Below are 11,519 nucleotides of genomic sequence, written 5' to 3'. Positions count from 1 at the left end.
AAATACATTAGTCAGTCATTTAGTTAATTTTCAATAATAAAATTTACGTCCTTGGAATGTTGGAGATACCAATTTAATGGTAACACTTACGTCATCAAACGGCTAGCAATGGCGGCTTTTCATAGGATTGAGCATACCTGGTCTTCTTATACCATGACTTCTGTGATCCAGTGGTTAAATGGTATACCAAAACCAGGTATGCTCAATGACGTAAGTGTTACATGAGTGTTACCATTAAATTGGCTCGTCAAATTGACTCCAACATTCCAAGGACGTAAAGGAGAATGGGCGAATCTGGTCCAAGAACCTCCACTGATGAGACTTATATGTAATGAAAGCTTATGCTTTCCCTATGATTCTGGCAAAGTTCTATCAGATTCTGTCCCGGGGTTCTTTTTTTACGGCCATGTTTGTCCTGGCTAAAAATGTGATAAAATACAGTGGGAGCTAAAATCGGCTCAAGATTTGTTGCTGGATAACTAAGTCTACATAAATAATTATGTATCATATTGTATATCATTTTAAAGAGGATTTTTTCCAGAATCCGAAACATAAAAAAAAAAAACAAAAAAAAGTCTTTATGTAAGCGAATTATAGTCAATTTACATCTGCAGCGCCATTGTTTCTCGGTAGATAAGTTCAAGTTTCATGCCTTTTACCCCTTCCAAAAGTATCTTACCGATTTTTTTATATTGCTTCCTGAATTTGATCTGAGTGATAATAACAAGGAAAATAAATAGACACCTCTCCGATAGAGACCGCCTAAGCTATTGCCTATTGCAAGAAATCGTCATTATTAGCAAGTCATTACGGTATTGCATATAAGCTTATCAGCAACTTGGAACTTGGTCCAAGAACCTCCACTGGTGAGACTTGCATGTAATGATAGCTTATACTTGTCCTATTATAATGACTAGCCTTTGAGTACGTTATCTTGCAATAGGTCCATAGCTTACGCGGCCTCTATCGGAGTGGTATCTATTTTATTTCTTGTTGTTGTCACTTGCGTCCTCCCGCATTCTAATCATATTACGTCTGTTGGATTATAATGACTAGCCTTTGAGTACGTTATCTTGCAATAGGTCCATAGCTTACGGGGCCTCTATCGGAATGGTATCTATTTTATTTCTTGTTGTTGTCACTTGTCAGGTTAAGAATGTAATATCAGAAGAAGGAAAAAATGATTGAGCTCCTTTGGAAAGGTTGGAAGGCGCGAAACTCGTACGTAGCTGCTGAGAAAAATGGTGCTACGGACGTGAGTTGGCTAAAAGTCGTTTACGTAATGCATTTTTTTTTATTTATGTTTCTGATTCTGATAACCTTCCCCTTTAAAATTGATATACATTATGATATATAATAATTATGTATATAGACTTAGTTAAATAGTTTTTCGACAACAAATCCTGAGGTGATTTTGCAGTCCACTACTGTACATTCCGGACAAACATGGCCGTAAAAAACCCTAGGACAGAGTTTGATAGCTTTATCATTACATGCAAGTCTCACCAGTGGAGGTTCTTGGACCAAGTTCCAAGTTGCTGATAAGCTTATATGCAATACCGTAATGACTTGCTAATAATGACGATTTCTTGCAATAGGCAATAGCTTAGGCGGTCTCTATCGGAGAGGTGTCTATTTATTTTTCTTGTTATTATCACTCAGATCAAATTCCGGAAGCAATATAAAAAAAATCGGTAAGATACTTTTGGAAGGGGTAAAAGGCATGAAACTTGAACTTAGCTACCGAGAAACAATGGCGCTGCAGATATAAATTGACTATAATTCGCTGACATAAAGATTTTTTTGTTTTTTTTTTTTTATGTTTCGCATTCTGAAAAAGATCCTCTTTAAAATGATATACAATATGATACATAATTATTTATGTAGACTTAGTTATCCAGCAACAAATCTTGAGTCGATTTTAGCTCCCACTGTATTTTATCACAATTTTAGCCAGGACAAACATGGCCGTAAAAAAAGAACCCCGGGACAGAATCTGATAGAACTTTGCCAGAATCATAGGAAAATTATAAGCTTTCATTACATATAAGTCTCATCAGTGGAGGTTCTTGGACCAAGTTTCATACAAAAGTGCCCATTGTCATTTTATTATTTAACGTTAAGTTATTTACTGGCTAATGTATTTAATTACTATGACTTGTCACATTATAAAAAACATTAAAGCGCTCCCCATTTGTCCGGCCAAGTAATTAATGCATGAGCGTATTGGTAGACCGGTACGAGTCGCCGCTGCTGGACTGCTGGGTTCGATTCCACGCAGTTACATAGCTGCCCGCGGCATCGGTGACTCGGCCAGTCTCATGTAGCTTCTTATTATGTTATCGTCTTTCGAATCTGTTACTAATACTAGGTTAAGCTTTCTGTTACTAACATAATATGGACAAGTTTCCGAAATACATTTTGAATTTTCATCTGAATGCCATTTGCGGCAAATCTACAAATTTAAATTAAAAAATATCTTTATTCAGTAGGTAACATAACACTTTGAATCGTCAATTTTTATATAACGAACGTCTCATCCGCCTAAAACTACTGCAGCTTCTCACAACCTGTATAGCCGGGGAAAAGAAGCTGCAAGAAAAACCTCGGCACAGGGCCCTAGACGTTCTTCAAAAAATATATACATAAGATATTTTTATACAATTATTGAGTAGTTTAGCTGCTTAATATCAGTTCTCAGACAGTTAATCCCATGCATTCATCTTCTAAATAATCACTAACTTTATAATAACCTTTTTTTGTAAAGTTTCTGTTTAACTACTGTCTTAAAACAGTTGAAAGGCAAATTCTGAATGTCAATTGGAATCTTATTGTAAAAACGTATACATTGCCCCTTAAAATAAATATTTTATGTGTGTGATCTTATGTAATCGACTGACTTGTAAAGCAAGTTTATTTTTATTCCTGGTATTAACAATGTGCCGATCGCTATTTTTTGCAAATAATCCTATATGTTTTTGTACATATTATATTAAGTTTTTAATCATTCACGTCAAAAAATGAAAACCTATCTCTGTATAACCACGATGTCTGGGCCAACTTAGTAAAGTTATTGAAGTTCTCTCATCTAACTTCGTGTTTGTAGTCTGGATTTACTTTGAGGTACCTGTTTTAACTCCACGTCTCTGCAAATTACTGATATACGTACCCATCCATCTCAAATACCCGTAGTTAGTTATTCCAAAACATAAGTCACGTCTATCTCCTAATTGGGGTACTCAGAGATACATCCATCGCAAAATGAACTAAGTACCCACACCTCACCGAGCTTTCTGATAGACCAACGTGATAGGCGGTGAGCCGTATCGCCGTCTATAATGGTCGAGCCAACTGTGATAGTGAAAACTCTTGAGGTAAATTAATAACCAGGGTTCGAACCAGCGCACCTCGTCTGTAGTTCTAAAGATTGTAGAAACTAACACAAACTTTACCTCTTTATTATATTAATTTTAAAACAATTATTGATAAGTAAAGTTACACTATTATCCCCATCTCCCTAGCAATATCCCGTTTTTCACAGGGTCAGCTTACCTAACCTGATGAGTTGACGGTCCGGTTTTTTACAGAAGCGACTGCCTCACAAAACCTGCCTCTGTCTGAAAGTTACATAGATTTGAGACTCTATTTTGACGCGGTCTTCTTCTATCGTGTGGGCTATGAGGTGGATTACCAACCCCATCAACCCTGGTGTCAGGGTTATTATTATTGAGCCGCCACAGGCCCCTGACATGAGTCATGTAACGACTACGTACTAACATCAGTAAATAATAACTGGGACGTTGGTCCCAGTGGCTTAACGTGCCTTCCGAAGCGCTGTGTAATGTCCTAACCAAAGTAGGGATCACAAAGTGATTTTTTGTTATTTGTCCTCACCGGGATTCGAACCCGGTACCTGCGGATCGTGAGCACAACGCTCAACCACTGGACCACGGAGGCCTTTAGAACTCGGTATCATGTGTTTTAATTATGACACAATATTACGTTGACTAAAACGAAGAAATTTTGAATTTAGAAAAATAATAGTTAAGTGAAGGTAGTTACAGAAACCGCTTCTATGTTCATAAAATCTTCGCCTCGGCAGTCATAACGCCCGTGGCCACGTTCGCAGCAACGCGTCCGAGACGCCGCGACGGGAAAAATAATTTGATAAAATTATTTATTCGTTTTTTACTTCAGTACATACGTCATAAGACGAAGTGACCCGTGTGTGTGAAAAATGCGAACGTATTTAAAGTGACCATCGCATATTATAGACTTCGCATCAAAAGTGGATTCAAATTGCCTGTACTTTTTGGTCCTACCGACACCGGAGGTGATTCCTACCGTGAGTTGTGTTTTGTTTGTCTTTTGCTGGATATTCTTTTTCTATCGTGTGGGTTGTGAGGTGGATTACCAACCTCAGCAACCCTCAGGGTTATTATTGACCCGCCAAAGGCCCCTGACATGGCTCATGTAACGACTACGTACCTACTTATATAAATAACTAGTAATCGGCACGGCTTATTTTACATACATACATAAACTCACGCCTATTTCCCACAGGGTTAAGCAGAGACTATGGAATTCCATTTGCTTCGATCCTGACACATTTCTCTTGCTTCCTCCACATTCATCAATCGTTTGATAACAGGCACGGATCATTTTACTTTCGGACAATTGGGTGATTAGCCTGTACATAGTGATTTTTGTGATAAAATATGTCCTCACCGGGATTCGAACCCGAGACCTCCGGATTATGAGCCCAACGCTCAACCACTGTACCACGGAGGCCCTTAGATATTAAGTATAAACTACTTCATGGAAATTATGGTGCTAAAAAAGTCTATTACCAACAACACTTTGTTACGACACATTTTTTACAATTTACCCTACAAAATAATTATCATATTATTATGATACCATTTAAAACTGCCTACATTACACTTACAAAAAATACAATATGTTTTTTAAAGAACGTCTAGGGCCCTGTGCCGAGGTTTTTCTTGCAGCTTCTTTTCCCCGACTATACAGGTTGTGAGAAGCTGCAGTAGTTTTAGGCGGATGACACATTCGTTATGTAAAAAAATGCAAGTGTAACTATGTTACAGTGTGTATGTAGTTATCGCTATCGACCCACTAGGGTCGATTAATTCTTTCAAATATTTTTCCTCTCAGACGACGCCCTGAGCCGAGGTTCGCGCCCGACTGGGCACCCTCAGGCATGTTGTCTTAAAACGTTGTACTGGGTGAGAGCCTTCAGCGCTCCCCATTTGTCCGGCCAAGTAGTTAATGCCACCTGCGGCAAATCTACAATAAGTCACGTCAAAAAAAAATGTATGTAGTTTGAATCGTCAATTCAAATCCCGAATCCCGGCTTAGTTTTTAAAACTACTAAATTTGACGTCGAGTTAAAATTCATGTTTGGATCATAGATAATTGACATCACGTGGTTTCCAGAATTTGTGCTCGGTTAACGGCAATAGGCCCGTCTATTGCATGGGACTGAAACATAGTGGAGTGAGTGGTGCTAATTCCTGCAGACGCCATCTTAAGTTTTACTTGTCATTTTCTTATCCGCTGAAAAAGAAAGGGACGGGTAATCGACAGGCATAAAATTTATGGAACACACGTCAATTTTTAGCAGAAATATTAAACCAACCGTCTAAAAATTTTACATCGGCCAATAACCCGACAGAGTTAAGAAGCCCGTCAAACGGATTGCAAACCAGCAAGATGCCTATTTTATTCGCCCGGGTTATTCATTCGTTTTAAAATTAACTTGTTGACAATCATCCGTCCCTTTCCTTTTCGCGCGAATAAGAAAATGACAGGTGTAACTTAAAATTAGATGACGTCTGCAGGAATTCGCACCAGTGTTTTACTATACCTCTGCCTACCTCTTCAGGGACACAGGCGTGATGGTGTATTGAAACATTTCCCAAAACACGACGTCTAATTACAAAACAACACATCATTCCACTCGATTGGCAATAAGCCGGATCATTTTAACTCCCTCACAACGTCGGTAACCCCTCAATTCACCCTTATAGGGGGCGAGGGACTAATTCAATCTGTCCACTCAGGTGAGTGCGTTATGTCTCTCTGAGGTAGGGCAGAGAGGGAGTACGTGTAAATCTACCTTAACCTCCTAAGGTCGAGATGACGTTTGGATTTTGAAACTCTAACCATAGAGGCAGCCAATCAGCTCGCGACACCAAACACTTCACCCCGATACCGACCCCGCCGGAGTAGTCGACGATTTCCCTCATTCAGCGCTTATCGCTATCGACCCACTAGGGTCGATTAATTCTTTCAAATATTTTTCCGAGGTTCGCGCCCAACTGGGCACCCTCAGGCCTGTTGTCTTAAACGTTGTACCGGGTGAGAGCCTTCAGCGGTCCCCATTTGTCCGGCCAAGTAGTTAATGCTATCTGCGGCAAATCTACAATAAGTCACGTCAAAAAAAAAAGCAAAAGATTTTGAAAGGTCATCCCGATCTTACGACTTTAAAAGAAAAAGGCTTTGCATAGTTCTGTCTTTTATTTCATGTATTTTATTTTATTTATTAGGATGTCTAATATGCCCTTTTTAATAGACCAAAAACACCTACAAAAACATAAATTTTATTATTATGACAACTAATGTTCATAATTTCATCACTGTTCATAAATAATTCGCTGGGCTCAGTGACTGAACTTTTGCACTTTGATTGTATATCCTTCTAGATCTTCCTCGGCCAACCCTACCAATTTCCACCTTATTGCTTGATGTTTAATGAATTGTTCTAAAAATAAGTTTTTTTTTGTTACAGGACAACAGAAATCAATTTCGACGGGGAAGAAGCAAATACTCCTATCTTACACAGACCTAACTGTAAGATAGGAGTATTTGCTTCTTCCCCGTCGATTTGCTATCAAGGGCAGCGAGAGAAAAGACTACAGAATACCGGAGAGACTCCACACTTCACCTGCTCTACACTTCGAACCGGTAAGTGAAAACTATACTCAGTCTAATTAATTTTATGTGTTTAATCCATTTAATAACCCCGATTCCTGCAGACACCTACTAATTTTACTTTAAGTTATACCTGTCATTTTCTTATCCGCCGAAAGGGAAAGGGACGGATGATTCACAGCTCTTAATTTTAGGAAGAATATCTCACTGGTATGCAAACCGTAAGACGTGTGCTGTCAACATAATTCTGTCGGGTTGTTGGCCAATGTAAAATTTTACACGGTTGTTTTAGATTTGTGCTTACGTGTGTTCCATAGATTTTATGCTTGTCGATTACCCGTCCCTTTCCTTTACGGCGGATAAGAAAATGACAGATATAACTTAAAATAAAATTAGATGGAGAACGCGTGGAATCCTGAACTTTAAACAACGAAATTCAATGTTATAGGTTTTTTAAACATACATTTTACATAACTTGTGCGTAGAGCGGATAAAAGATAATAGGATTACGAAAGTAGAAGGTATATAAAGCGAAAGTTGGTGGTAGGGCTGGCAGAGGAAGACCTAGAAGGGCGTACATTGACCAAATTGGAGATGTCCTTAGAAAAGGTTCAGTACGATCTATTCTAACCCGGCGTGCGTGTATGAAACGAATGATGAATGTGGAGGAAGCAAGAGAAGTGTGTCAGGATCGAAGCAAATGGAATTCCATAGTCTCTGCTTACCCCAATGGAAAATAGGCATGAGTTCATATATCTACTTATCGTGGTTTCCAGTTTTTGTGCCCGTTTATTTGCATTAGACTCGCCTCCTATTACATGGAATTTAAATATAGCTGGCGAGCTATATTTAAATCCCATGTAATAGGAGTGGGCGCATAAATTGATACACCTCTACCCTGATGCTATGTTATGTTATATGTGTATAAATCTGTAGTCTGACCCATAGACTTATTTTTTTTTATACTCTGACCATACTTCGGTATCCTCTATGTCCACGTGAATATTTGCACGCGGAAAATGTATTGAAGTTTCAGTGTTTGTTTAACTATTTTCAGTTCCATTTCCATACTTTTGCGACGGAAAATTCCACTTGATATCAACTCCAAATCATCCCTCAACGTTTTCGTTACGATGTCACTAACACCCTGTAGATGTTACGTCATTTATTTAAAATTTGTAACTACCGAGTCCCTCCCTATCCCTCCGTGTTCCTCAGTGACAATGTGAGGGCGTTGGACCGTGGCCGCACACCTGAACTTCTCAATTTAAACTGTGATAGGGTGACAATATGCTATTCACTAGTTAGTTATTATTTATATTCAATGTGCTATTTAATATGGGTGTTGACGGGTGAGGGTTCCGTAGTGACTGATTACAGCGCAGAGGTTAGAAGGGCCAAGTAAGATATTTCACACTTCAACTTTGCACTCCACTCGTCTGCAAACTTTACGACACACGTATACTACAAAAAAATTGTATAAGATTTCTAGCTTATATAGGACAAAGGACCAGCTGTAAACCATTTTTTTTATTCAATGTGGAAGCGAAATCTTAACGTACTCGAAATGTGTATTTTCGTTAGGAATTCAAATTAAAATTCAAAAATATCTTTATTCAGTAGGTAACATAGTTACACTTTGAATCGTCAATTTTTGCATAACGAACGTCTCATCCGCATAAAACTACTGCAGCTTCACACAACCTGTATAGCCGGGGAAAAGAAGCTGCAAGAAAAACCTCGGCACAGGGCCCTAGACGTTCTTGAAAAAAATAAATAAACATAAAATATTGTTATACAATTGAGTAATTTAGCTGCCTAATATCAGTTCTCAGACAGTTAATCCCATGCATTCATATCTTCTAAATAATCACTAACCTAAATAACCTTTTTTGTAAAGTTTCTGTTTAACTACTGTCTTAAAACAGTTGAAAGGCACACTTCAACTTTGCACTCCACTCGTCCGCAAACTTTACGACGCACGGAGCTCCGCGATAGTATATTAAAAGGTCGTCTTGTGCATTATGACCTACAGGGCAACAAAAAAATATCGACTATCATGGAAGGAGGTCCCTCTTTATCACAGGAAAGCTAAAAACCTTAGTATGATCGGCTATTTACCAAAATATACTTTTGTATGCAGTATGTTACGAGAAGTAGGTACTTAATAAAATTGCAGTCTACGACATAAAATATACGTTGCCGGTAAAGTGGCTATGGAATTTGAAAAACAGTAGAGCTATCGTAGTTATCTGTTTGCAGGAGTAGTAGTAAAAGAGAGTGGAGTTGAACCGGCGACAGCGGTTTTCATACAAAATGCGCGTTAGGGTCTTTCCATCCTTTTTCTTCTATTCCGTGGAATACACCCACAGAATTCTCAGAGTTCTAATAGAGAGATGCCGTGGGAGCATAGCTGGTGGGAATCCCATGTGATTTTTGAAGATTTCTCTTTCTAAGTAAGCAATTACTGAAGCAAGTAATGAAGGAAAAATCTCATTTTGATGGAATATTTTGTTTTGTCAAATGACTATTCTATTTTATTTTCGAAAGAAGGTAGGTATCATGGTTGCGGATTTTTTTGGAAAGTTACTTAGATGAGGTTACGTAGATTTTAAAAGTTGTTAGTTAGGCAGGCATATCTTTTTTGACCGACTTTAACAAAGGAGAAAGTAGGAAATTGAGAGGCGAATGTAAGTGGGTAGGTAATAATAATAATAATAATAATAAAATGTATTTATTGTTCCAACAACTTAAAAACGAATAGGTACAATTATATGATTATATATTAGGAGATTAACAATTTTAAAGCACTGCTGGCACTTACAATAGGTACTACCTGTGCTATGTAGCTATCTTTTTCTGTTCAGAGGTAGCTACTGATTTGAATATTTTTATTCTAACAACCTATTTTTGAGAACTCGAAAGACGTTCAGAAATCAGAATCATTTATTCAACGTAATTATCATGGATACACTTGTTGAAGGTCATTTTAAATGAATCTACGTCATTTCGCAAGGTATTTTATTTTTATTATGTTATGGCTAAGGAGAAGAAATGACAAGAAACTGCAACAGCAACACATCTTTTAAATGGTTTCTAATTCTATTACGTAAAAGATCGGTTAAATTCCAAAAACTTTTTCCAAATGCACTTTGTTAAAATGGCAACACTTTCACACAAACATCCGTCCTACGCCTTCACTATAAGATTAGCGGACAATTAACTATAATCCTTCCGGGTTGACCAGTGATATATTTGCAAACTGTTTCCGATACTTGCTTTGTGATGAGTGTTAAAGGAGCCGACAGAGCATACCTACATGGGAACGTAGATATTACTTACCTATCTACTCGTACTTACCTAATCGCGGCTGCAAACTCTTTTTTAATAGGTATGATGGTTTATCTAAACTCCTAAATACAATACTACGTTCTAAAACTTCTTCTCTAGTGTGGGTTGTGAGGTGGATTGCCAACCTCATCAACCCTGGTGTCAGGGTTAGGTACTATTGAGCCGCCAAAGGCCATGACTCATGTAACGACTACTTACTTACATCACGTGCCTTCCGAAGCACGGATCATCTTATTATCGTAAAAGCGTGTGAGTGATTAGTATGCAATGTCCTGACCAAGCTAGGGATCACAAAATGATTTTTGTATGTCCCCACTGGGAATCGAACCTGGGAACTTCGGATCAAAAGAGCAACGCTCTAACAACTAGACTACGGAGGCCGTTTGCGACGACGCGCGAAAGCTTTAGGTAAATAGGTAGACTTAGCTTTACCTAGTAATCAGTTAAAAAAAAATCACCACCCACCTTAACACCACTGGACACAAAACACAACACAGTCACTCAAATAGAATTAGAATCGTCAGGTCATCGCACTAGTAGAAGAAAACAACAGTTTGAAAATGTCCGATTGTTGTTTCGAATTCGAATTTTCAAACTGCTTAAAAATGAGCGGTGGTTGTTGCGAATTCAAATTTATTTAGAAATGTCCGATGCTTGTTCCGAATTCGAATTTTTAAACTGTTTAAAAATGGCCGGTGGTTGTTCCGAATTCGAATTTCGACGGCGAAATGCGAGCAAATACGCCCCGCGCGCCTCTCGCAGCCAAAGGGCGTGCGGCTTCAATAATGCAACGAACCAACGGTAGCGTTGCCCCTCCCATTTTGCCGGTGTATTTATTTCGTGCTCTGTGGTCGTTGGGTGCGCTTGAGCGCTTTTTCAAGCGGGGTTTTTGAGGGTTGGGTCCTTTCTAACGAACAGACCTTTCTATGGGCGACGGGCTGGTCCCCTGTCACTATACAGTTCATCATGTCCATCTAAGGATTTCATGTCAAAACTAGAGTCAAGTTGTCCTCTGGTGGGTTGTAGTTTTGCGCGCTCCATTAGTTAATTCATTGCCAGTTTCTTTTCTAACAACCAGAAGAGCATCTGGAAAAAAATGTTTAAATTGACCGCACCGGGACTCGACCCCAGGGATCGGGATAAATCCCTAGAAGAGGAAAGATCGAAAAAGCTTCTCTCTTCCACTCACCTTAACACATACTCTCTTTGACTCT

This window comes from Pectinophora gossypiella, chromosome 24 (genome assembly GCF_024362695.1).
Source record: "Pectinophora gossypiella chromosome 24, ilPecGoss1.1, whole genome shotgun sequence".
NCBI lineage: Eukaryota > Metazoa > Arthropoda > Insecta > Lepidoptera > Gelechiidae > Pectinophora > Pectinophora gossypiella.
The sequence above is the reverse complement of the archived record's forward strand: the minus strand, read 5'-3'. Positions refer to the sequence as shown.